At 45.5% G+C, this 25,847-nt stretch overlaps 1 pseudogene; it reads right to left on the bottom strand.

The window, feature by feature from the left end:
* Positions 1–1,619: 1,619 nt before the first annotated feature.
* LOC114226419 (HORMA domain-containing protein 2 pseudogene) overlaps positions 1,620–25,847 on the bottom strand; it is a 36,168-nt pseudogene continuing 11,940 nt past the window's right edge.

Genomic DNA, 25,847 nt, shown 5'->3' with positions numbered 1-25,847 from the left:
ATGAATGAAGTAATGGATGTCAAACAAAATGATAAAGTATGGTCCAAAATCTCTAACAACTTGTTAACCCACACGTGAATCTGTACAAGTGGCCCTTTACCCTCTGCTGTGTGGCAAAGCTCAGGTGAACATGCATTTTGCTTCTGTCTCCTGAATGCCAAGACTATTCTCTTTTGGAAGCCAGCCTGTCTGTGCTCTTTCTCCATGGCAAGTGCTTGAGGAACAAGCTCTTTTACTTAATACGTTTTAAGAGAGTGTCTATAAGGATCCATCCAGTTTAGTGTATCAGGAGGTTTTCTTTGGTCTCTTGGATCCCAGAAAATGACCACACTCCATGAAAAATCTGTTTGTACCTGGTGAGTCCAATGTGGTGATGCTAAGAACTTTATCTCTGGACTACAAACACTGTGGATTCGTCAAAACCTTCCATAGCTCAGCCACAATAGTTCTTTGTCCTCCAGAACTGTGTTCTCCAATATGGCAGCTACTGACCACATTATGACTATTAAATTCAAATTCACCAAAATTAAACAAAATTAATAATTCCATTCCTCACTCATTCTATCCACATTTCAAGTGCTCCACAGTCAAATCTGCCCAGTGACTACCAGCTACTAGATGGTTTAATGTTCTAGAACATTTCTATCATCACAGAAAGTTGCACTGGACAGCACTAGGCTAACATGTGATTTGATGCTGACAGTATCACCTTCTCCCGAGATCACTGAGAATAAGCCAGCTAGAAAACCGTCAAACTACAGAAAGGACTAAAATGATTTAACATAGATTAAGGAATAGAGACATGAATTATAGTTTAGGAAGCAAAAATATAAAGGAAGTAACATTCGATGGGAAAGGGGATGAGTAAATCCTCTAATTAAAAATGAAACAACACACTTATACAAAGGATAAAGAGAGAAAACTGACCCTCTTTAGACCCATATTGTACTGAGTTTAAAGCAAATGCATTGGTCAAGAAATAGACTAATCCATTTACAAGCTAATTGGATTGTTAGGTACACATTACTATCAGAGTAGCCTGAGGTAGCACTTCCAACTAATGGTAGTAATTGCTTTTAAATAACCTTAAGATGAGTACAGTCATCTCAAAGGTCCCATTTAACTCCCTTTCCTATTATAGAAATTATGCTATAGATCAACCTAATGGGGGACGCACACCTAATACGCATACGAAGGACAACTGGAAGGAGTCAAGAAGTGAAAAGTAAAAATATGAAGCTTTGTAGAATGAATTAAGACAAACAAAAATCTGAACCTCCCTTGGAGAAAAGCTGGCCCTAGTCACCATTTTATGGTTCATGGTTCGGCAGCTTGCTAGCTTTATGACCTTGAGCTTGCCACTCCATCTCTCCACACTTCAAATACCATCTGCAAATCGAAGGGAATTGTGTGAGTGTTTGACATTTCTTTCAGTTGCTGTGGGCAGTGAATCCATGAACATGGCAGGGACAGGAATGGAAAGAAACAGTGGCCCAGACTTTCTGGCCATGAGGCCAGCTCCACACTGCCATGCTCAGCTCAACTGGAGGGACCAACGTGCTCCCAATCACTTCACCCGACGCCTTGGACTCATGTCCCATCCTTCTGCTGCCCTGCCACTATCCTGTTCCCCTGATGTCATCACCACCCCCTGAACGCACAGGACCCTCCACCAGAACCACCACGACAGCCTCCTCTTTATCACTTCTCTCCAGGCCATCCCCTACCATGCTAACTGCAGTGAGAGCAACACATATGACACATTACACCGTTTTACCCCTAGATCCTCTCAGAAGACCCTGAGACAAGGACTCAAGTGAAAGCAGTCTATTTGGGAGATGTTTTCAGGAGTCATAGGCACTGAATGGGGCGAGGGAGTCAGAAGATGGAAGATGGCCAGGGAAGGGTGAGTTTTCAGACAAGCCACCACTCTGAGCACCTGTAACTTCATCTTTGGGACACTGTAAGACCCACACCACAGTGAGCCTGCCCGAGAGGCTCATGTATGTGTCATTAACTCCTACAGTCACTGGTTGAAGGCTACTCCTAGGAGTCAATCCCCAAGCATTCCGGCAGGAGCCGTGAGGCAAAGTGTAGCTCCTGCCAGCGGCCAGAAGTCTGACTACCTGCCAGGAGATGCTAAAGTCTGAGAGGGTCTGGGCAGGCGCCAACAGCATCTGCTACAAAACCATGCATTTTCATTTATTAATTGCCCCATGGATCCTTCATCCACCAAGGAGATGGCGGCCCCTGGGTCAGAGAAGACGGATACACCTAGATTCAGCTCTGAACTCCTGATTTGGTTTCTCGAGTCTGAGATAAGAGTTTGAAAGCCAGGCTTTATGGGGCAATTGAGAGAAAAAAGAATTTTCTAAATACGAAATTCTTCATCCTATTTCAAGGGCAAGCAGAGCTTGAAGGTCCAGTGACAGAGTCCAGCTATAAGACATGGTGGGAAGAAGACCAAAGATACGACCTCCAGATGGAGATCCTGCATCCTGAAGAGAGGTGAGGATGGCAATATGCAGGATGAGGAAAGATGCGGGGATAAGATGAAGTTCTTGAGAGAGAGCTGGGTGGTTTGAGATGACAGACACCCTGCGTAGGCAGAGGGGGACCTACCAAAAGGAGAGGGAAGCTCCCCCGCTCCCCTGAGAGGTCAAAGCAAGGTGGAGATGGTGGATGGAAGGACACAGAAGAGCAGGGTCAAGGGAGCACCATGGTTTGCCATGGCCTGGGTATGGTGTATAAGGGACCCCCCAACACACACAGGCGCGCGCACACACGCACATGCACGCACCATACGTATATTAGCTGACGTGCAAGTTCAAGAGCAAAACGATATAGTAATTAAAACAAGTAACATCTGCGTAACAGTTGCAATATGCTAGATACTGTGATAAACACTTTCCATATTTTTTTTCAAAGATTTTATTTATTTGACAGAGAGAGAGAGACCGCGAGAGCAGGAACACAAGCAGGGGGAGTGGGGGAGGGAGAAGCAGGCCTCCCGCGGAGCGGGGAGCCTGATGCAGGGCTCAATCCCAGGACCCCGGGATCACGACCAGAGCCAAAGGCAGATGCTCAATGACTGAGCCACCCAGGCGCCCCAAACACTTTCCACATTTTAACTCATTTGATCCTCACCACCCGCATCCCTAGGAAGGAGGTATTGCCATTCCCATTTTGCAGAGAAGGAAACTGAGGCACAGAAAAGTTGGTCAAAGTTCATACAGTTTGTGTGTCCTGGAGCTAGAATTACAACCCAGGCGATGTAGCTCATAAGCCTGTGCAACTAACTTCTAGAATATTCTATAGCTCTGTAAGAAAAGTTACCAAGTGCCGATATATACATTATTTTTACTCCACTACAAATACAGAAGATCATGTCACTCAACTTCTATGGTAGATTATTTGTGAAAAATGGCTGTAGTAAGTTCTCCCATTCCTCTGTACAAACAAATACTATGGTCTTAAACGAGAAGAGTCTCGAGGCAAACATCTCATTGATGCCCTGAGCAAAGAAACTGCTACCTCGGGCGCCTGGGTGGCTCAGTCATTGGGCGTCTGCCTTCAGCTTGGGTCATGATCCCAGGGTCCTGGGATTGAGTCCCACATCAGGCTCCCTGCTCTGCAGGAAGCCTGCTTCTCCCTCTCCCACTCCCCCTGCTTGTGTTCCTGCTTTCGCTTTGTCTCTCTCCGTCAAATGAATAAATAAAATCTTTAAAAAAAAAGAAAGAAACTGCTACCTCTTCTAGATCTAAGTGAAAAGGCTAATTTGAAAATGAAAGGACAGGAAACATTCCCAAACTCTCGCAGAAATATTTAATATTTAAGATGTCCATACTTTCAAGCTAGTTACAAGGAAGCACTAAGGTCCCATCAAGGAGACAGCCACAGGAACCAAAATGGAGACACAGAAAGTAGGAAATGCAGTAACTTCTGGCATAAAACAAATGAATTATCTTGAATCATCTTGGTCACACCTATTCTTCTTTGGGGCCAACTCTGCCTTTGTATCAGCTGCTTGTTCAGATGACTAGGAGCACCAGTTCAGTGACCTTGGGAGAGCAAGGTGTTAAGCTAGCTCCTGAAAGAGGCTTTATCCCAAGACTGAATATCCCAGGTTGTCTTGTCTTCCTTCCAGCCAAGACACACCTGGCAGAAATTCAGGAGAAGCAGGCTTCTTCACAGGCCCTGACTGGGATACTCACCCACCCCAGCAGGTGATGTTAAGGAAAACTTTTGATCTGTAGCTCTTCCCCTGGCTTGCATCCGAACACTTACCCTAGTGAATAAACTACCCCAAACAAAGAACCAGGATGTGCATCTGTGACATCCCTCAGAGGAGAGGGGTCCAGGCTGCACAGGGCTGCCAAAGCAGTGTTGGGTATGGGTAAGGGATGGAGAGAGCCGTTTAGTAGAGAAAAGGGGGCAGAGAAGGGGATGGAGAGAAGGGTGGGCAGAGGAAAACACAGCTCCTCCCCAGCACAGGGCATTAGCCTGTCCCACCTCCTCCATGGTGAGTCTTCCTGGAAGGGACTAAAAACCGATAGCCCAGGTGGACCCCAGGCTCAAGTCCACACTCCTCGGGCTTACAAACCCGCCCATGCCCTCATCCTACCCTGTATGTCCCGTCCCACCCCCACCACTGCCTAAAACCCCACCAACCAGGTATCTCTACTGCCCCTAATTCCTCCAACATCATGGCAGCCGTGCAGCCAACTCTACTCTGGCTTCCTCTTCACCCTTTGGAGTCTCTATGGGTTGCATTAGATTTTTTTTTTTAAATCTGAGTAAAATAACCAGTTGGACAACCTTTAGAGTCCTTTAGAGTGTGTGTCTCCTCTCTGCCCTGCCAGTTTCTGGCAAACGCCCATGTTGATGAGAGCAGCACCCCGGCTAACCTGTCTCCTCTTCTTCCTCCCTAGGTAAGAAACACCAGGGGACACAGACCCTTATTTTTTTTTCTTTTTAAGATTTTATTTATTTAAGAGAGAGAGAGCGACAAGCAGGGGTGACCTGGGGAGGGGCAGAGGGACAGGCAGACTCCCCGCCAAGCAGGGAGCCCGATGCAGGGCTCAATCCCAGGACCCTGGGATCATGACCCGAGCCAAAGGCAGACACTCAACCATCTGAGCCACCCAGGCGCCCCAACACAGACCCAGTCCTATTCTCAGATTGCTGGTTTGGTTGGTAGGGCTGGTGGACCCCAGGCCACTTGCTAAATGAGCATGAGAACCAGCTAACCCTGCCTCAGATACTAGCAGCCAAAACTAGCCCACTTCCTCCTCCCCAGCACCTCTGTGAGCCTGCCCCCTGGTGGAGGTCAGTCTGCAGCCCAGGCCCAGGGTGGCACGCTTGCCTTCAGCACCGCTCCTCACCCTCCAGCCTCCAGCATTACTATCCCAGCCACGGCAGGAGGGAGATGCCGAGAGGCCCCATGCACCTCTAGAACCCCACAGAAAATCAGGCACCACATTTGGTAAGTTCACATCCATCCCTTCATTGGTCCTTGCCTCAGTCCTGCTCCAAACATTATACAATCATTCCCATTTCTCAGATAGGAAAACTGAGGCTGAAAAGGGTGCTGGGCTTGCACAAAACCCACAGATCACTTAGAGGAGAATTTGGATTTGCTTCCCACCAGCCTTACCCCAAAGACAATGTTCTTTTCACCAGAGGCCCCAGCTACAGACGCTTCAAGGAATGAGAAAGTGTCACTTCCAGACGTTCAGTGTCACCAGTAGCATGGCTGCCACAGAGCTGGAGGAAGCTTGCTTCTCTGCGAGTCCCCACCATCCCCACTCACCAATGCCTCCCCTGGCTGTCCTCTGTGCCTGGGAAGCTGGGTGCAACTCTCCCAGGGACCTCTGGGAACAGGGCACCCTAGCTCTCCTGCATCTCCGCCTGCCTGACCCCAAACTGCCCTTCCATCCATCCCTACCTCCTCCCAGCTGCAGCTCCAGCATCATCCGAACAGGGCTCCCCAGGACACCATTGCAAGTCACTGCACTCACACCCCACAGTGTGTATGTGCACATAGGGGGTGAGTGTGCATGTGTGCGCGTGCGCGCGAGCGCGCGCGCGCGCGTGTGTGTGTGTGTGTGTGTGTGTGTGTGTGTGTGTGTACTTGGACTGTGCTCCAAAAGGGATATCAGAACTTAGAATCTTGAGATTCCTGCATCACTGCTCAGTATGCACCCCTTCTTTCTCCTCCTGCAACACAGGACTCACTGCGAAGCTTCCCCTCCCCCACCCCATGGTGCCTCCATCCTGCCTACAACCAGCTTCTCCTTATGGAACAAGCTGGCCTGGTATCTGATTTGAATGGGAACCTAGGTGGGGGCTTGAAAGTTGCCAGGGAGGATCCCTAAACCAAGCTGTAGGTGCCGTCCTTGCTCTTCCTGAGTAGTGGACTTCACCACCGTTGCTCCGAGCAGATTTGTAAACCCAAGTACAGTTCCAGGCTGCTCCGAGCCCACCAGCTCCTACCCGCAGTAGCTTCCCATTGCTGTCGTAACCACAAACTGAGTGGCTTAAAATAACACCAATATCTCATCCTACAGTTCTAGGGGTCAGAAACCAAATGGGTTGGCAGGGCTCCATTCCTTCCAAAGGCTGCAGAGAAGCAGTTTTCCTGTCTTTGCTTGCTTCGAAAGCCTGCCTGCAGTGCATGGCTCTGGCCCCTTCCTCCACCTTCTCTCTAGCTTTCCCTCTTCCCCTCCATCCCTTCTGCCTTCCTCTTGTCAGGACCCAGATGGTCTCCTCATCTCAAGATCCTTAACTGCATCTGCAAACTCCTCATTGTCCTGTAAGGCGGTATTCACTGGCTCCAGGATCAGGACCTTGTGTGGCCCATTACTCAGCCTAAAACAATACCCACCTGTGCCAGGCCCCAGGCCCCCAGGCCCCAGGCCGACCTGTACAGACTCACAGGGCAGGAGCTAGAGCTTCTAACATTTTATATCTTGAAGGACCTTCCTTGTCCTTGATGGCCACTTGACACGCAGTTCTTGGATAAATGAGTGGACAGTGTAGTGTCCCTTCAAAATGCATATGTTGAAACCCTAACCCCCATTAACTCAGAATGTTACCTTATTTGGAGAAAGGATCTTTACAAAAGTAATCAAGGTAAAATGAGGTCTTTGGGGTGTGTTGTCATCCAAAAAGACTAGTGTCCTTGTGAAAAGGGGACATTTGGACCCAGACATGCATACAGGGAGAAGGCCTTGTGAAGGTGAAGATGGCCATTGACAAGTCAAGGGGAATGGCCTGGACCACAGTCTTGCCTCCTGGCACAGAGAGAACCAACACCATGAACGTCTGCTGTTGAAGGTGCCCAGCTCACGGTGCTTTGTTGCCAACAGTCCCAGCAGACTAACGCACATAGTAAAGCTCCTAATTAGAGAGAGTCCTAAGGTTTTTTGAAGATTTTATTTATTTATTTTTTATTTATTTAAGAGAGAGAGCTCGCAAACAGGGGGAGGAACCAAGGGAAAGAGACAAGTAGACTCTGTGCTGAGCACTGAGCCCGACGTGGGGCTCTATCTCACAACTCTGAGATCATGACCTGAGCTGAAATCATGAGTTGGACGCTCAACCAACTGAGCCACCCAGGTGCCCTGCAAGTAAGATTTAAATAAAATAAACTTGTCAGAAAGTTCTGTGCCACCAAAAATATTTTACTCCTTCGAGAGGCAGAGGAGGTGGGTTGCGTGGGTGTACTCAGGACACCATATCCTACCCCAGTGTTCTTGCCATCTCTCAGTGCACAGAGATTGAAGCAAAGGTTCACGCAGTGAGGCGGTCTGGTGCAAGCAGAGGAGGCTGCCCTTAGGACCCCCGGCTCCTTCCTGCATGGCCAGGTAGCAAATTCTGAAGAGACAGCCAGGTCCCTTCCTTGTCCCTGGTCTGCCCCACCCCTGCTGCCTCTGCGGGACCCCCAGTCTCCACCACCTCCCACATGGCACCCTTATTATGAGAAGCTTATTCTCCAGGGTGTCTGTGGTCACGAACGATCTCTTCAATTAAGAACAACTACAAAAATTTCCCCCGAGAATGAAATCAGAGGCACTGGAGAAGTGGTGAGGGAAGGACTTGGGGGTATCAAGACATTGCAGGTAAGATACAGCCCCTTTACAAGACCATCCTTGACACCTTGTGAGATTGGCAAGAAGGCACTTTCTCCGGGGGGGGGGTGGGGAAACAACACTTAATTCGGGGCCATTTTGCTAGAAATGTCTAGCAAAGAGTCTGCTGGAAGCCACCAATGAGCTAGGTGTTTATTTGTTTTGATGTCCACGCCCAAAGCTGACCCCTCTCACTGCCCTGCCAGCATATTTTATTAAAGGCAGCCAAGGGTCTTAATCTCTGGCTCTGCATTTTCTTCTCCAGATGCCCCTCATTTCTCATCTTACACACCACTGGTCAATTGTAGGGAAAATAATTAGCTTCCCTCTACCCTGCGCTAATTATGGAAAGCATCATTTACCCAACCCCGTGCCCGCTCTCAGGGCAGCCCACCTCCACCCTCCTTCCCGGACCCGCGGGGAGGCAGACAGCGAGCTTGTTCCGGCGACAGCTGGGAAGCCAGCCTCTGGGAATAAAACATTTTAGCACTTCATAAATTTCTAACAAGGTTTCAAATTGCTGCCGCTTCCCTCCTTTCAGCTCTGTCAACTAGCAAAAGGGAGGGGGGGAAAACTAATTAAATCTACGATGGGAAAGTACTATGGGTAAGATTGCTACTTATTAAAAATAATGAACTGAGAGGACCAAATTGCAAAGTAAGGTGAAATTCTCCCCATTTCCCCCATATATCAAAATGCGAAGCACACTCTTCCTACTTTATATATGTTTGGTATTTATGGATATACATCAAAGAACTCAATACATATCAGAACAGAGTATCTGCTGCACAACATTCTTACCCTTGATGGAAGGTGAGACCCCATAGGCAACAACACTGAATATGAGCATTAAGGTTTGATCTCATTGATAAAGTAGGTCATTTCAAATTCTTTTCCCATATGATTTTTACTGCATGTAAATGATCGCTGGTGAGGCATCAAACAGAGAGAAACATAACCTTGAGGACATCATGGAAATGACAATTTCCAGGTTTTAATCACCATCGCTAATTTTTTAAAAAATATCAACAATAATAAAAGCCTCTTAATTCTTTTGCACTCTGTTTTAAAAGCACAGCTACTCAACGGGGGGGGGGGGCAGGAATATGAAGACTTTCAGTAGGGGGAGTGCTGGAGAAGGAAGGGAAAGGAGTTCCCAGAGGGGCTTCACTGTTACCTCAAACATGGCAGCAGCCCAGGGGGAGGGGCGAGTTCAGGCCATCCTGGGGTACTGACAGGTCCTGCCAGTAACTGGGGGTTCAAATCCCTCGGCGCCAGCACACAGCCAAGCACAAAGCCGCTGCTGGACAATCAGCAGCGGCCAGGCAGGGGATGAGGGTCACTCCCTGGACCCACTGAGGCGCACCTGACACTCACTCTCTCCACACAGCAGCCTCGTCTGCTTCCCCTGATGCCTGTTTTCGTCTTCCTCTGCCTGAAAAGGTTGACCTTTAGAATGACATAAAGACGTAAGCTTCTGCAGCTAGGAAAATGCATGGAAGAACATGTGCCCTACCTACGTCGGGGAATATGTCAGCCTAGCCCACGTTCAGAACAGCAACCCCAGGACTGGCTATCTCACAATGGCTCCCGACTACATTTCAAATGCAAATGATCACTTGGTATTAATTCCAGCCTTGCTAATATTTGGTCCTGGACATCACGGGTAACTGATAGGATGAACCGCCAGTTCTGCTGCCGGTGGCCCAAGGTGACGTTTGGGTTCTTACGCGTGATAGAACCTACAGTGGCTTGATGTTGCTGGTTTGCCAATTATGATCCTTGGTATGTTGCTCACTGTTGTCTCCCCCCTCCCTCTCCCCACCCCTCTGCTCACTCTCTCTCTCTCTCTGTACTTTCACCAAGAGATATATCAAATTTTATGTTTTCCACATATGCAGAGGTTTGGCGACAGGAACAAAAAGAAAAAAACAAGAATAACAAAGAATGTGGCTAAGGGCAAACTACTTAGAAAACACTCTGATGTTGACTAATAATGGCAGACAACAGAAAGGTGGATTTCAGAAATTCATCCGGGCTTTTAGCAGCAAGGCTGTGGCCCCACTAAAGGAAATGAGGTCACCCCGGGTCCACTCTGCACCCCAGACTGAAGCTCCGGGCCACTAAAGGGGACCCGCCCACCTGCCCTATCGGTATATGGTGACACCCTTTCGGGACTGCAGCATGATCATTCTGAGAACGGCACCATGATATATATTTGTCCTGCATTTTTATGCAAGTTTCCCCGTGATTTTATGGGCACTGTCTGAGCCAACGCTGCTCACCATGACATCTTGTCTTCCACCAGTGGAAACAATTGTTCTCTATCCCACCCAGCAATTCTTGCAGCACACACCCGGTAAGGACAAGACAAGTTGCCAGCCAATATCTTGGGCTTAATAAATACACCCAACCTGAGTTTATTCTCATCATGCACAATTTCCACTTCCTGGTGTTTGCCAGGTTCAGAGAACGTCACGGGATGGCCTTTCCCTGGCCAATTTAGAAATCCATCTGCTGCTAGCAGCTCTCATGCACTTTGATCACCCAGGCTGGAAGTGCGTCAAGGTAGAAGCAGGTTTCCCAAGGAACAAGGAAGCGTGCTAATTGTAATCAGAGTGAAAACAGCAGTTGAGCGCGGAACCACGGCACAGCCTGGGGATGAAGGGCTTATGGCGAAGGAGAGAAAAAACTGCTTTTCCTTTGGAAGGGAAGGGGGGAGCTTTGTGGGGTGTGGCTGAAGTTTCTCCAAATGGAGGTTATCAGAGGGGTTGATATTAAGTATGGAAGTTAGAGACCTCCTTCAAGGTCAGGGTGAAGTAGTTTGGGGGCTAAAAAATTAGACCCATCTGTAGAGGGCAGCTGGGAGAAGTTTCCTCATATTATTAACTCACTGGAGTTGACATCTTAGACTCTTGAGGGTCCTGACGCATCCTCTGCAGTCTCCTCCAAGGCTCTAAGTGGCCCTATGGTGCCAGATCCCTCCCCTCCCCAGGAACGTTCCAGAAACAGAGTGACATTTATACTTCTGTGATAAACTGCTTGTTGCCACATAAATATTCTTTTCTTTAAGATTTTATTTACGAGAGAGAGAGTGAGCGAGAGAGAGAGAGAGCGTGCAAGCCAGGGTGGGGGAGAGGCAGAGGGAGAAGCAGACTCCCTGCTGAGCAGGGAGCCCAACTCGGGACTCGATCCCAGGACCCTGAGATCATAACCTGAGCTGAAGGCAGACATTTAACTGACTGAGCAACGCAGGCACCCCCATAAATATTCTTAATAGTTTAGATTTTCTGAGCAGTCTTCTAGAAAAGATGGAGTAGCACCTTTGATGTTCAGACCCTATTTTCCTCTTGGGAAACTCAAAGAGACTTGGGTACTGAGACTGGCCTGTTGTGTTGCATCCACTGAGCAAAGGAAGTGAGTCCCCCGCAACACCCACCCCAGCACAGGGTGAGCATTACCAGCACTGATGTCATCATAGCAAGACCCCGCAAAGAGCCCCAAATCCTAGGCCAGCTCCCATTCAAGCACACTCAGGCCATCTTGTGTTCAGTTCCAGAGAACCCTGAGCTCTTCCCCAAGTCAAACCAAGGAACATCCTCTAAATTACATCCTCCTAAAAATAAAAAGAGGTATTACATAACTGGTCTTCATTGTCCTGGTATACAAGAAGTCGCCTTTCACATTTTTTAAGAGTCTTTTCCCTCAATTTTTTGTTTCTCCTCACATTTATTGACGTGAAAACCAAACTTGGAATCATTTCTGAACACTTTTCAACATTTTTTCCTCTATTGGCACATGTGGGTCACAGTGCAGGGCAGCACATTGGGGCTCACAACTCCGCGCCGTGGTAGCTGGTGGACTCACCTGCAAGCATCCGTGCCCCCCGAGGTCTGGGGCCCAGGAAAAGGGGGGTGGTTGTGTACCAACGTAGAGACTTGCCCATAAGTAGTCCTTGAGTTTTCTCCGTGAAATTATAGTGTAATACCATCCGAATCACTGGTGTGGCCACCCAAGGTCATGCAGGCCTCTGCACTGTCTCAGAGGAGGAAGAAAGTCGGCATTCACCACCTACAATTGGCCAGACACTGCTCTAAACCTCTTTAGATGCACAAACCCACGGCAACCCTATGGAAGACAGATGTTATCACCATCCCCACTTTCCAGACGAGAAAATGGAGGCACAAAACAGGGAAGCTGCCGGAACCATACAGCTGGTATGAGGAGGAACAGAGCTTCCAACCTTGAGATATTTATAGCCCAAGAAGAAAACCTTTTAGCAGTTCCTAAGCAAAAGCAAAAACATGTTGAGGGCATAAGGAGAGTGTGAAAAATAAGAGGACAAAAGTTGCCAAGTTGAGGAGCACATGAGGATCTAGGGAGTCATTTCTTCCGGAAACCCACAGAAAGATTTAGAACATCTAGAAAGAAAAAAAGCAACCATGGAAGGCAAGGGGGTGGGTTGGAAAGTGTCGAGGGGCATAAGGCAGCTTGAGAGTGGGCATGGGCATGAACCTGACATATGCTCCCGGGCAGTCCAGCCTCAGATGCACCTGCTGGGCGCTGCAGAGCATCAGTGGTAAATGGGGCTAGACAGAGAGGTTTAGGCTCCATGCAGTAGGAAAGGGGCTGGCTAGGTGTGCTGAGTGCAGGAGGGACAAACAGGCTGCATAAGGAAATGAGCCTTCAGTACAAGGACCACACAGCTCATTCCCCAGGTGTCCTCTTTGAGCGGGCACTGGGCTGGATGTCCTCCAAGGGCTTCAGTCATGTTCAGGCTGCTGAGATGGAGGGAACCAGATGCAGGCGGGTAGTACAGGGAATGGAAAAGCATGAAGGTCATCTCAAAGAGCACTGTGCCTTTTGGAGCTTTTCTTAAATGCAGAGTTTTGAAAGCAGAACTTCTTGAAAATGTGTATCATGTGTGCCACTGCCTAAGACTGTGAGCAAGCTATCTCTTGGCACCTGCACCAGGTGAGACAGGGCAAACACTTGACCCCATCTCTGCATGGCACACTTGCACAGTCAATGGAAACGAACACCAGAACCTGATCAGTCTGCCTTCTCTGTCCCTCGGCGCATGGCTTGTTTCCACCTAAACTTCACCTCAATAAATCAAGCACAAGCAAAAGGAGGTATGAAGATATCATAGGGAACCCTGAACAATACATTGTTTACTCTCAATTACTGGAGGCAAAACTCTGAAAACCATCTGTCTGATTTGTGATGCTTCTGTTACTGTCTCAAGAACTGTTTTTGATTTGGAAAGGCATTCCAAGTGGGTACACGGGGAATACCACCTATAATAGTCAGGTAATTTAATTTTACACGCATGTTTTATGTCCAGGCAAAATGCACATGTTACACACAGTGGAGAGGGGGAGAAAATCGGTAGACTGGAGTTTAGGATGTCATCTTTATGTGAGTGTTCTTTATTATTTTGTAAACTGTGACCCTGTTCATAGGAAAGAGACCATGAAAAATAGTCATTTTTGCTACACGTACAGATAACAGCAAAATAAGATGGACAGGAATTGATACAGATTTTTCATAATAAGGGTTGATATACAATGTCCTGCTGTGTCAACAGCAAATTTGATTCCAAGTTTTTGTTACTAAATGTTTTGTGAGTAAAAGATGAAAAAGCAATTCTGTGATCACAGCCTCTGTCTCTCCTTTGTGCTAAAGGTGTCTCAGACCCCGTCCTACACCTTCAGCTGCTCCCGGCTCCCCAGGGAGCTCACGCAGTTTTCAGAGGTGCCCTAACCCTCCCACTGAAAGAGCCCCATCCATCCCAGTGTCTCTGTTGCCACACCCCTGGCACCTGGTACCTCTCTGCAGCAAGTGAAGGTGACGTCCCCCCTCAGGCTGCGGACAACAGGAAGAACGGTAGGCATCTTGTGTGCTGTGCAACATGGTACCCCTTGGGGGTGTCTCCTGCCACGCAAAGCGGTTGCCACTTATCACACAACAGGATTTAGATAAAGAAGCAATTATTGGCATGGTCAAAGCTGTGGTAACCAGGCATGGAGCCAGGGCACCCATCTTCCAGCTGAGTTAGCAGCTACTAGCTCCTCACCTTCACCCAGATGCCCCTCACCCCAGAAAAGTGTCTCCACCACATGAGAACCAGCACCCCCTGGGGACGCCCCCACTCCTCCCTGGCAGCCCATGGTCCATACCAGGCTGACCTGGGCTTCAAGAGTTTGGCCCCCCTGCCACTGCCAAACAAATGTAGCGGACACTTTGCACTCGGGGGCCCCCCAGGAGGTCAGGCTGGGTCCAGCTGGAACCGCACCCCGGACACACCTGCTCCTTGTGCTGCCCTTCCTCAACAATCCTTCAACGACCTGCACAAGAAACCCCTTCTCAGTTTCTGCTTCTTGGAAACCAACAGTATCAGGTCCCTGCGGCAGCTGTAACAAATCCCCACAAACGGAGTGGCTTAAAATACCTGGAATTTATTATCTCATACTTGTGGAGGCCAGAAGTCTGAAACTGAGGTGTAGGTGGAGCTGGGTCTCTGGAAGCTCTGAGGAAGGAATCATCCCATGCCTTTCCTCGCTTCTGGTTCTGTCTGCAATCCTTGGTACACCCTGGCTTATAGATGTGTCAGTCCAATAGCTGCCCCCACCTTCTCATGGCCTTCTCCCTGTGTCTCCGTCTAAATGCCCCCCTACTTTCTCTTCTAATGACACCTGTTACTGAATTTAGAGGCCACCCAAGATCCAACATGATTTCCTTTCTAAATCGTCACTCAATCTGGAGACCTTATTTTCAAGTAAAGTCACAACCTGAGGTTCCAGGTGAACATGAATTTGGGGGGACACTTTTCAACTCATTTCACCCAGCTAAGACAACTGAGCAAAGTACCTACAAGCCAGGGTCAGCAAGAGAAGGCACGGGTCCCCTGATCTTTGCTCCAACCCCACAGCAAGTCACACAGGGCCAGGACACTGTGATGGCCATGCGGTGTGTCTGTGACTTTCAGGGGTCCTCCCCTCCGCTATGCTGTTCTCCCTGACAAGGCAAGAGCGACTGCAATCTTGTGAGCAAAGGAAAAGTCAGGCCTACTGGGCCACAGGCAGTGTGGGTTTCCAGCATTATCTAGGAGCTGAGTCCAGGTGCACCCCCAGTAGGAAGGAAGCCACTGGTCCTAGGGGAAGCTGAAACTGGTTTGAGCGCCCCCATCATGGGCAACTGAGGGAAAACACCAGCAGAGACACTGTCCAGAACACACGAGAGAGATCCCAGAGCTCCTTCAGTCACCTGTGGTTTTTCCACCACCTCCTGTAAGGATAGTCAGCTTTGCCGTGAGACCCATCTTTTCTTTCTGCAAGTCTAATATAAAATACGAAGGCAAAGAGCACCAAAGCGATGAAGAGGAAGAACAAGCATACTTCCCAGCAGGCAGTGAAATAAGAGACACACAGATGAAAGCAGCTCCTCCCAGAACCTCCCTGAGGTTAATGGTGGGAACCAGAGTGAAGACCCATGAATTGCATACCGCTGTCGACATGAGTCAGTCTTGTGCCAGTGCATGATAATGAACCAACAGAGTACCCCACAGAGCCAGGAAGATATGCGACACTATATTAAGAACCTTAGGCATAAATAAAGCATCTTTACACCTAAGCCACATGGATCATTACTTAGTCTCGCTTGTTTCTCCGACGAGTCTCAGATTCGGTTTAGTTGACACCTTGTCATGATCACTCAATGAGTTCAACTTGGATCTCCTAAATAGCTTCGAAAAACAGGCTGAGATATACCATCCAAAGTCCCTCACTGCTTGCTATCAGCTGACCTACTGTTCCTTCAGCGTCTGTTCACTCAACAGAGACTAGGGAAGAAGCTGGTAAGCAAAGTCAGATATAATTACTATCCTTACAGCACTTACGTGGGTGAGACAGATTTGACCAAATGACCACTGAAACAGAAGCAAAATTACACTTCTGATAAGTGCCGCAAAGGGTCTATGATGCTAGGAGGCTATTTACAATGGCAATTTTATCTATTTGGGGGTTAGAGGAGAGGGTCAGGGGCTGAGAGGGCCTGAGGGAGAAGGCCCTACAGACAGAGAGAATGGGATGTGTGCAGATCCCTGAGAGGCCAGAGGAAGCCAAAAGAGTACTGAAATCAAGACAGAGCATGATTTCAGATGAGGCGGAGAGAGCAACTTAGAACCTTGGAGACCAAGGCAAGGGTCCTATTCTTTGTTCTATGGGCAACTAGCATGCTTTCTGCAGGGGGTTAATATGATGAGAATGCTCCTTCAAAAACAAGCAGACTGGGCTATGTTTCATGGAGGACAGTAGCTTCGTCTCTTAACTCTAGGAAACAAACTTTTAAGGGTTGCTGGAGGGGAGGGGTTTGGGGGATGGGGTAACTGGGTGATGGGTATTAAGAAGGGCACATGATGTAATGAACACTGGGTGTTATATGTAAGTGATGAATCACTGAACTCTGCCTCTGAAACTAATGATACACTATATGTCAATTAATTGAATCAAAAAAATAAAATTAAAAAATAAATTAAATGAATAAACACATAGAAATAGAAAACATAAATCCTAAACAAGCAGAGAAAAAAAGAAAAGAAAAATTCATTACACAAAGAAAGACAGGAGAAAGTCTGGATACGATAAAGTAAAAAAAAAAAGTAAGGTAGGAAAAGAAGTTCAATATGCAGATCATGACAATGAATGGGACAAAGCTGGAGTGCACAGTCCTCTCTAGAAGGGCCCAGGGGACATGGGACAGCAAACCGATGGTTTCCAGTACACCAGACTTTAACTTTTTAACCAAGGTCATTTTGATAAAAACATGTTGTAAAGGGGAAGAAAATATTCTTGGCTTAAGTATGAAAAAAAGGGAATGGAGAGATGCCAGGCTGGATATCAGGATGTCATAATGGAGCCTACGTGAGTGATGACAGACACATTTAGAGTCAGCTTTTCCAGGACATCCTCAACTGTGTCCATGGAACAAATTCTGAGGAAAAGAAATTGAGGTCAAAAAGTTTATCACTTTCAATAGGTAATGTTCAAGGTTCTCTCCAGGAAGTCTGCCCCCTTCGGTGCTACCACATTATTTGTAAACAGTCTCATTAAATTCCTATTGCATAGGAACCAAGTGCAGGCACTGTTCTAGATCGCAAAAGGGAATGACAGAGACAAAATCCCTGCCCTGGTGGATCTATCATTCCACGCCAGGAGGGGAAGAAGGCAAATCACATGAAAATTAAATCAAGAAATAACCATTTCAGGGCGCCTGGGTGGCTCAGTCGTTAAGTGTCTGCCTTCGGCTCAGGTCATGATCCCAGGGTCCTGGGATCGAGTCCCACATCGGGCTCCCTGCTCGACGGGAAGCCTGCTTCTCCCTCTCCCAATCCCCCTGCTTGTGTTCCTGCTCTCGCTGTGTCTCTGTCAAATAAATAAATAAAATCTTAAAAAAAAAAAAAAAGAAAGAACCATTTCAGACAACAAAATGCTATGGGGAAAATAAAATAGGTGAGCGGATGGGCAGGGACTTCAGAATCTAAGTCAGTGAAGGTCTCCTAAACCAGTACTTAAATGACTCAGAAGAAGAGCCTCCCTACCAGACTTGAGTGACCCAGAAGAAGAGCCTCCCTGGCAGAGGGATGGCAGTGAGTAGGCTGTGAAGCAAAACTCCCAGGGCACAATCCGGGGACAGAGAAATGCCCATGTGGCCAGTGTATGATGAGTGATAGGCTGAGTGAGCTCTTTCCAAAGAGATGACTAAGATTTACATGCACCCCCATGTCTGTGGGGAAGGGAGGAGCAACAAAGACACAAATGAGCATGTCAAACCCGTAGGTGTGTCTTCCTTCCCAGGAGGCAGGGATCTCACCTTTAGTAAGTGTTATTATGTGCTCTGAACTTCATATACACCATCTCTTAGATTATGACAACAAACAGCAGATGTGGACAAGCATCAGGTCCATGCTTCTATATTAGGAAGCAGAGTCTGAGCAAGACAAGTCACACAGCTTCCAAGAAGCAGAATCCAGCTTTAAACCAACATTGCCCTGACTTCCAACATTCATGTGTTTGCCACCATGAGCCAAGGGACATCAACTTGCACCGTGACATTGGGATGAGGCTTTAGAAACCAAAAAGCAACCTCTCAAGCAAGCATGTAAAACCCATAAAGGGGAAATGGTTTTCATGACTTAAATTGACCATAGGATTTTCTGAGCCACCTACTTCCAAATTATATGTATGTCATTTATTATACATCTTACCTATAAACTAAAAATAATTATTAGGAGAAACTAGAGAGCAGAGAAAATTTAGTATGGCAGCATCCTATGGTGAATTAGCCATTACAGGTAAGAATTAAATTTTAATTAATTAATCACAGCTACATCTACACTCAAACTAGAAATTTTTGTGTCTGCCAGTCTTGCTACCTCATGTAATAATAAACTATGATTCTACGAATTACCAACTCATCTTTAAATTGAGAGTGATAATACTTGTAGGGACTATTTCACAGTAAGTTTTTCAAGAGGAAATGGGGCTTATAAAAGCACTTTGGGGTTGCTCTGGGATTCACAAGCCAAAAGTGGGTGATTGCAATTACTTTGGAATGTTTTCAAATGAGCTGGAAGAGGAAAGCTAGCAGAGACCACTGGTGCACAAGAGTCTGGAGGATCCTCACACAACACAGGGGCCATAATTATTTGAAAAGAAGACTCGAGAAAACATTCGAAAGGAAACTCCAACCAACTATGGGTATGTGATATCAGGTTGTGCAAGGGTTTCCATTTTGAATGCAGGGTTGACTCCTCTCAGAGATCACATTAAAGGAATAATGTTTCCATAATTAAACAGAGGAAAAAGTTCAACAAAAATCTGGACCCATCATTCACTAGAATTAGCAAATTTCAGTGAAAAGAAATTTCCTGAGCCCTTGTCTTTGGCTGTAGGAGGTGGTTTTGAACTTTAGACTTTGCAGGATCACAGAAGCACAGCTGGAGAGAATTCTGGACAGACCAAATAGAGGCAGAGCCTCGATGGGACACATACTACCTTCCCTTATCAACACTGGGACATACTCCCCGGAAGCTATCCCAGGGTCAGTATCGCCCTCAACACGCATGGATGAACTCAAAACCTGTTACTAGCAGCCATTAAAATGTATTCATTCATGTTTTTGAAAGTGATGATTTACCTTTTTAATGCCCATAAGTAAAACATTTTTTGAAGTATGGAAAGGTATAAATTAAGAGCAAAAATTTACCTTTACAAACTCCCCACCTCAAGTATAAAGGAGAAAACCATGGGTAATATTTTCCTATGAATTCTTCCAGATCAGAAGTATATATGTATGTTAAAAGTACATAATACGTATGTACTTTTGAAATACACAAATAAAATTAAAATATGCATGTTATTATAACAGTACCTCACATTTTTGTCACTTGATAATCTACTGTTTTATATCAGTGCACATAGGTCTACCTCATTCCATTAATTTTTTTTCTTTTCTTAACCTTTTTTTTAAAACCAGCCTATGTTGACTATATCTTTCTGGAACAGAATCAGAAGAAAGTTGCATCAAACTCTAAAGCCATTAGCATGTGTGACATTGTGAAAATACTAAAGATGGAAAAAAATCCTGTTTGTTTGGTTATATTATTTATATTAAGACCTCTTTTCAATATATTAAATATAACACAGATTTAAAGAGCCAGAAAGAACCTTCAAAAGTTATTTACAACAGTCATCTCTTTAAGTAGGACTCAAATTATCTCAAGCAAATAAATTAGCATCCTAATTTGAAAATAGCTCCTGAAAAGATTTTATAGCATCACCTCCCATTAAGCAGTCTGAAAAATTTTTATGTCTAACTCAGAACCCTTTCAATACAATATTAACATACAGTAAACTTTGTTACCCAGATGACAGGGTGTAGATTTACCTAGGACAGTGGGGCCCTAGCAAGTACTCAACTCCAAGTCTCTACTGGAGGAAGTAGGAAAGTAAAGGGCTCAGAGCCCTACCCATTTGGCTCCAGTGGCTCCAAACGCCCCAGCCCCCTGGCTTTCCCCAGGAACCTAGCCCCAAAGCTTGTCTCTCTCTACATAACCAACAGTTGACTATCTTTGTTTTCACTCTGACTTGAGTTTCTCTATAACTTTTTTCTCCCCCAACCTCCCTCCGCTCAATTATCCCAGTAATCAAGAACTGATTTATACTTCCAGTGAGAATGAATACCTAGAATATTTTTTAAATCCTAAAAATGTTACCTATAAATGAAAAAAAGAAAATCCTAAATTTTCTAAGTGTATGGGTACTTTTTCTAAAAGAAGTATATTGGAAAGTCTTTTTTTTTTTTCATGTAGTCATGGACAATTTCAAAGTATATTCCCTTTTTTTACAGTACAGTACTTTTTTTACAATAAAGACTCCCTGAGGTCAGAGGCTAATTTTGTTTTAGTTTTTATACCTGACATATTCCATTGAACTATTACTGTGATATAACCTATGAGGGAATTAAAAATGTTAGCTGTGTTTAACTGAAGCAATGGAGGCTCAATAAAGTTGTGCCTTACATGATTGTTGCATTCCTCTTCTTCTTCATCGAAGTCTAGACCCTGATGAGCAATCTCAGTAGTGCTGTTCTCCTGAAAGAGATTGTTCTCCAAATCAGATACTCTGGTGGCTTCAGTTGTGACTTTTACTTTCATGCTATGAAAGCCAGTGGAGACCAATCCCACTTGCAGGTTTACAGGCTCCCCCTCGAACAGCAGGAAGTGTGTCAGTTTACCCCTTCTTTTAAAACCAGGGGGTTGGTAATCATGTGGAGTCACCACATCATAGTAGTGGAGTTTCACAGTAAGTATAACATCATTAGGAAGGGGTCCAAGGTTCTGCATCAGTATATATAATTTATGGATCAGTAGAATACTGGCTTATTTAATATCTTCACTGTTTGTGCCACTTTCGAAGCTTGTACTACTGCTTTCAAAATCCATAGTGGCTCCTTCTTTTGTGTATTTGAATTTGAACTGGTATATTTCAGTCACTTTCTCTGGTTCCTTGGGATTTGTATAAAGGTATCTCTTTTCCAAAGCATCAAAACAACCTTGGATCCATTTGATAATATGCAGTGACCCAGGACATTTTCTATCTTCTCGAAGGATTTTTAAACTGAGGTCATCCAAATGGCGTTCTCCATAAGAGCTCTCTGGAAACAGGCCTCTTAGATATGTCATACGCGAGATAGAAGTAGCAAAAAGTTTCTTCACCATTATCAATGACTCATGCTCATTAGTGATTTGGGATGGAAAAATGGTTTCCTTAGATGCTTTGTGAATTCTGATAGAGTGAGAGAGCTGAGCAGTGGCCACTGTAGTAATGTATCAGGATTCTTTTAACAGGTCAAACCTCAGCTCGTCGACGCCTCTCCCAGAAGGGTCATTCCATTAATTTTAATGGTAGTATATTTTAGTTTATCATATTGTTGCTTCTCGTTTTTATTGTGACCAATATTGCTACATGAATATGTTGTACACGTCTCTTGTGTGAGAAGATCACAGGTTATTCCAGGCAGAGAGCATGTTGTGTGCTTCCATTTTCCACTGCAGGGCCTGTCTCCATATCCATGTTAATGCAATGGCAAATTTCCATTTTTACCCATCTGGTAAATAAACGATGGCATGGTGTTGACTTAATTTGCAATTCTTTAACCATGAGAGTTAGTCCATTTTCATGTCTTTACTGGACGTTCAGATTTCATTTGGGGTTATCTGCCCATTCATATCTTTGCTCATTTTTCTATTGGGTTAATCATAATTACCTTATTCATTTTAAGCATTCCTTAGAAGAAAGTTAGTTCTTTATCTCTTTTTTATCATTACAAATATTTTCCCAGAATTCCATGTGTATATGGATTTTATAGCATTTACTTCATTGTAGGCAGTCTTTGGGTGTTTTGTCACGCCCAGAAAGGTTCTTCCCATTCCACGATTATTTTTTTAATTCAAACATATTTTTCTAGCACCTTTTTGGTTCACATTCATATATAAATGTTTATTTCATTTATAACTGATTTGGGTATAAGAATTGAGGTATAGATTCAGCTTTATTTTTTATCCTAAATAATAACAGTTTTATTCACTGAAGAATCATCTTTCCCTCCCTGATTTGAGCCACATTTGTCGTATAGTAAGCCCCACACATAACTGGACCTACTTCCAGACTTGTTTCCCTTCTATTCAACTGCCTCTGCATCTAAGACAAGCTGAATAACAGGCACCAGCCCCGGAATACCCACCTCATTCTTCTTTTACAAAACTCCCCTGCCTTCTCCCCAAAGGACTAGATGCTGGTTCAAATCCCAACTCTTTCACTTACGGGCTGTGCTTCGACTCAAGGGCAAGTTCCTAAAGCTCTCTTTCCCCTACTGTTCTCATCTATAAAGTATTAACGTGCGCAGAAGCTGTTACATCAGAATCTTTGGGGGAGGGAATGATTTAAAGCCATGAGCACAGAGCGGGGGTCATAAGCCCTCAATCCCTGTGACAGTCATCATCACTATTATTTTTTCTGTCTGTGGACGGATGGTGCTTTCTCATGTGCATCTTCCTTTTGGTAATTTAGTTTTATATGTAGTGTTAGTCCTTCTAGTGGTTATAATACTAAACGTTCACTACCTTGTTTGGTGGCTGCAAGCAGTGTCCGTCTGCTCCCACTTCCCTACCTTTCCTCATTCTTCCTTATCCCCAGTGTAATACACATTAGCCCACATTTTCATGTTTAATAACATTGAAATTCTCTAACTACAACTCTGCGGCGTGTAGCCTTAAAAACTCAACAGCACTCCTTTTGCCACTGCTCCTCCATTCCTGAATTATTTTGGAGGCTAGCTTGGTTGACTGGATTTTACCATCAGTCTGCTTCTCTCCAAATCAGGTGGAGATGTGTATGCTCTTGAGGTTTTTCAGAAAACTTTGTCTATTCTCCTTCCTTGGCCCTACTGCTCACAGGGTGAAGGCTGGGGTCAGGAGTTACTTCCTGAGTTTCCCTGCCTCCCATTACCTAGAGAGGACCCAATTCTTGAAGGTCAGACTGTCACCTCCTGCCCCATTGTCAGCTTCTGCACACATTCACCTTGCTGTGCTTTACTTAATGCGTTAAAATTTGGGTCAGGACAGGACACCTGAGTGGCTCAGTCATTAAGCGTCTGCCTTTGGCTCAGGTCATGATCCCAGGGTCCGGGGATGGAGCCTCGCATCAGGCTCCCTGCTCAGCGGGAAGCCTGCTTCTCCCTCTCCCACTCCCCCTGCTTGTGTTCCCTCTCCCGCTGTGTCTCTCTCTGTCAAATAAATAAATGAAATCTTTTAAAAAAAAAAGTTTGGGGCAGGATGTTCTGTGACCCAGACTCCCATCTTACCTGGGATCTCATCTCCAGTTTAATTACTCTGAGTGTTAATGATATTTAACAAGCATATGTGTGTACACACAGAGTTGGAACTGAGCTCTGGCTGCATTCTTCTAATGTGTTTCTAAAAGTCTTCCCAGCCACATTCATCCAGACAAGGGATAAAGATGCCAGTCCTCTACGTGCCCAGACTCAGTGAAGTAAGTTGATGACAAAGATTCATTAGTTGTAGGGTATAAAATCCCAAAAGGTGATCCTCACAAGTCAGGGAAACATTGATAGGAATCATCCTTTCTTGGAGGACTTGTCACACACTATCTATATGAACACTAGAATGTTCCAGAAAGTCTGGGCATCAAGGTGAGGCATTATGCTTACAGTTGTGAGAGTGGCCAATATTTATGTATTTCTAACTATGTGCCAGGTACTGTTCTAAGTATTTCATATACTCACTCGATAATCACAGCATCCCTATAGGGGAGTGTTATTACTGTAATTAACCTCCTTTTGTAGATGGGGTCCTGAAGCCCAGAGAGACTCAGTAACTTGCCCAAGGTCATCTAGCTCTTCAGCAATACAGTCAAGATTTGAAGTCAGGGACCTATTCTCTACCCCAATGTTGTGATGCCTCCTGAGTAATGGGGGGGGGCGCATTACAAGAATGACCTCAGCACGTTCTGACTACAGCTGCCACTTGCTACCCACCTCAGGTCCAATGTGGACCCATTCATTGAATGATTGTGGAATACTGTCTAATTTGCCACAGGATCAGACTGGGAAGACTTCCAAGCCTCTTCTGTCATCCATCTGCATTTCTTATGTAAAAAGTCAGAGGCCTCAGTTTAAATTTGTATCATGCATTATTTATACCAAATGTCCACATTAACCCAATAGAGCTGAAGAAACAGCAAAATGGGAGGAGATCAAATCACCAAATTTGCTACCAACTCTCTGTGCACAGGCAAGTGATTTATCTTTCCCTGCCACCACTTGGGCTGCTTGGAGGAAAAAGACACCAACGAACAGAGTATTCTATTTTGTAATCTTTTAGATAGATGGCTTCCCTTACTTAGAAAGACTGAGCTCAGAAAATGTTCTTTAGCCTTGCAAAAAATGAAACACTGGTTTCTATCTTCACATGTTAATATTGCAGGCTGAAAGGAGAGATGCACAGCCAATTTCTTTTTCTCTCTTTAAAGGGAGATTAAGGAGCAGAGAAGAGTGCGGGGGCTGGGCGCAGAAGCAGGAATCTAAAGCATGCCTTGAGTTTATAACAATCTGGTTTTCCTATGCATTTGCTCTTTGCTATGGAACCAGCTTCCCAGGGGTAACAAAAAGGAGGGAGTTGGTGGTAATCAATCACTACCGAATGGTTATGTCCAAGGCAGCCTGAGATGGATGACAGGGGCTAGGAGCTCAGATTGAACAGCAAGCTGGGTAAACTATTTCTAGCACCAGGTGGCCCTTTAAGGAGTTCCACCAGGGGAGGAAATCACAACCAAAAAGTCAAGGGATTATGTCCATGATCCCAAAGAAGGAGCGACCATGTCACCTTAAAGTACAGAATGAATTTCAGATGTCCGTCTTTAGACGATGACCTTGAGAGAGAGGACTCTCCCCCGAGATGACTGCTCTGAATTTGACAGCGAGAGTCCAAAGCAACAAGATGCAGTTCCACCACTCCAACTGCTCCTTCATAGCAACAGCCCTTTCTTCTGTCTTAACACTTCAGGCAATGGAAAGCCAGACAGGTGCAGTGTCATGGACTGATTTGTGTCCTCCCAAAATGTATATATTGAAGTCCTGACCCTTAGAACCTTAGGCTGTAACTACATTTGTAGATACAGCCTTGAAAGAGGTAATTAGGGTAAAATAAAGTTCCTAGACACCTTGACCTCAGACTTCCAGCCTCCAGCACGGTGAGTCACATGAAACACACACAATAAATTGCCAAAAACAGCTGCAATTGTAATTCAGGCCAGAGCAATGGACAGCACGCATGGACGTGGATGGTATTTTTAACTCACCACACTTACACTTGCCTAAAAATGTCTGTCCTATGTCCACAAGCATGAAACTGTTGAGAGCAAATGATCATTACACTTTGACAATTCCTACTTTGAAGAACCTATTGCTTTCCACAGACGTCTGTTTGGGGTCACATCCCAAAGTAGCTGCCAAAACTGCTTTCCCTCTTTCTTCTCACACCCACCTTTAAAATATTGGAAAAGTCAAATTTGATTCTGTATATAATCCAATGAACATGCAGTGTTTGGGGAGGTAAGGAAAAAATTTGTTTTA

Source organism: Eumetopias jubatus, unplaced genomic scaffold, assembly GCF_037043125.1.
Source record: "Eumetopias jubatus isolate StellerSeaLion01/CBP00866 unplaced genomic scaffold, mEumJub1_p1.0 scaffold_1, whole genome shotgun sequence".
In the NCBI taxonomy this organism is placed as follows: domain Eukaryota; kingdom Metazoa; phylum Chordata; class Mammalia; order Carnivora; family Otariidae; genus Eumetopias; species Eumetopias jubatus.
The sequence above is the reverse complement of the archived record's forward strand: the minus strand, read 5'-3'. Positions and strand labels throughout refer to the sequence as shown.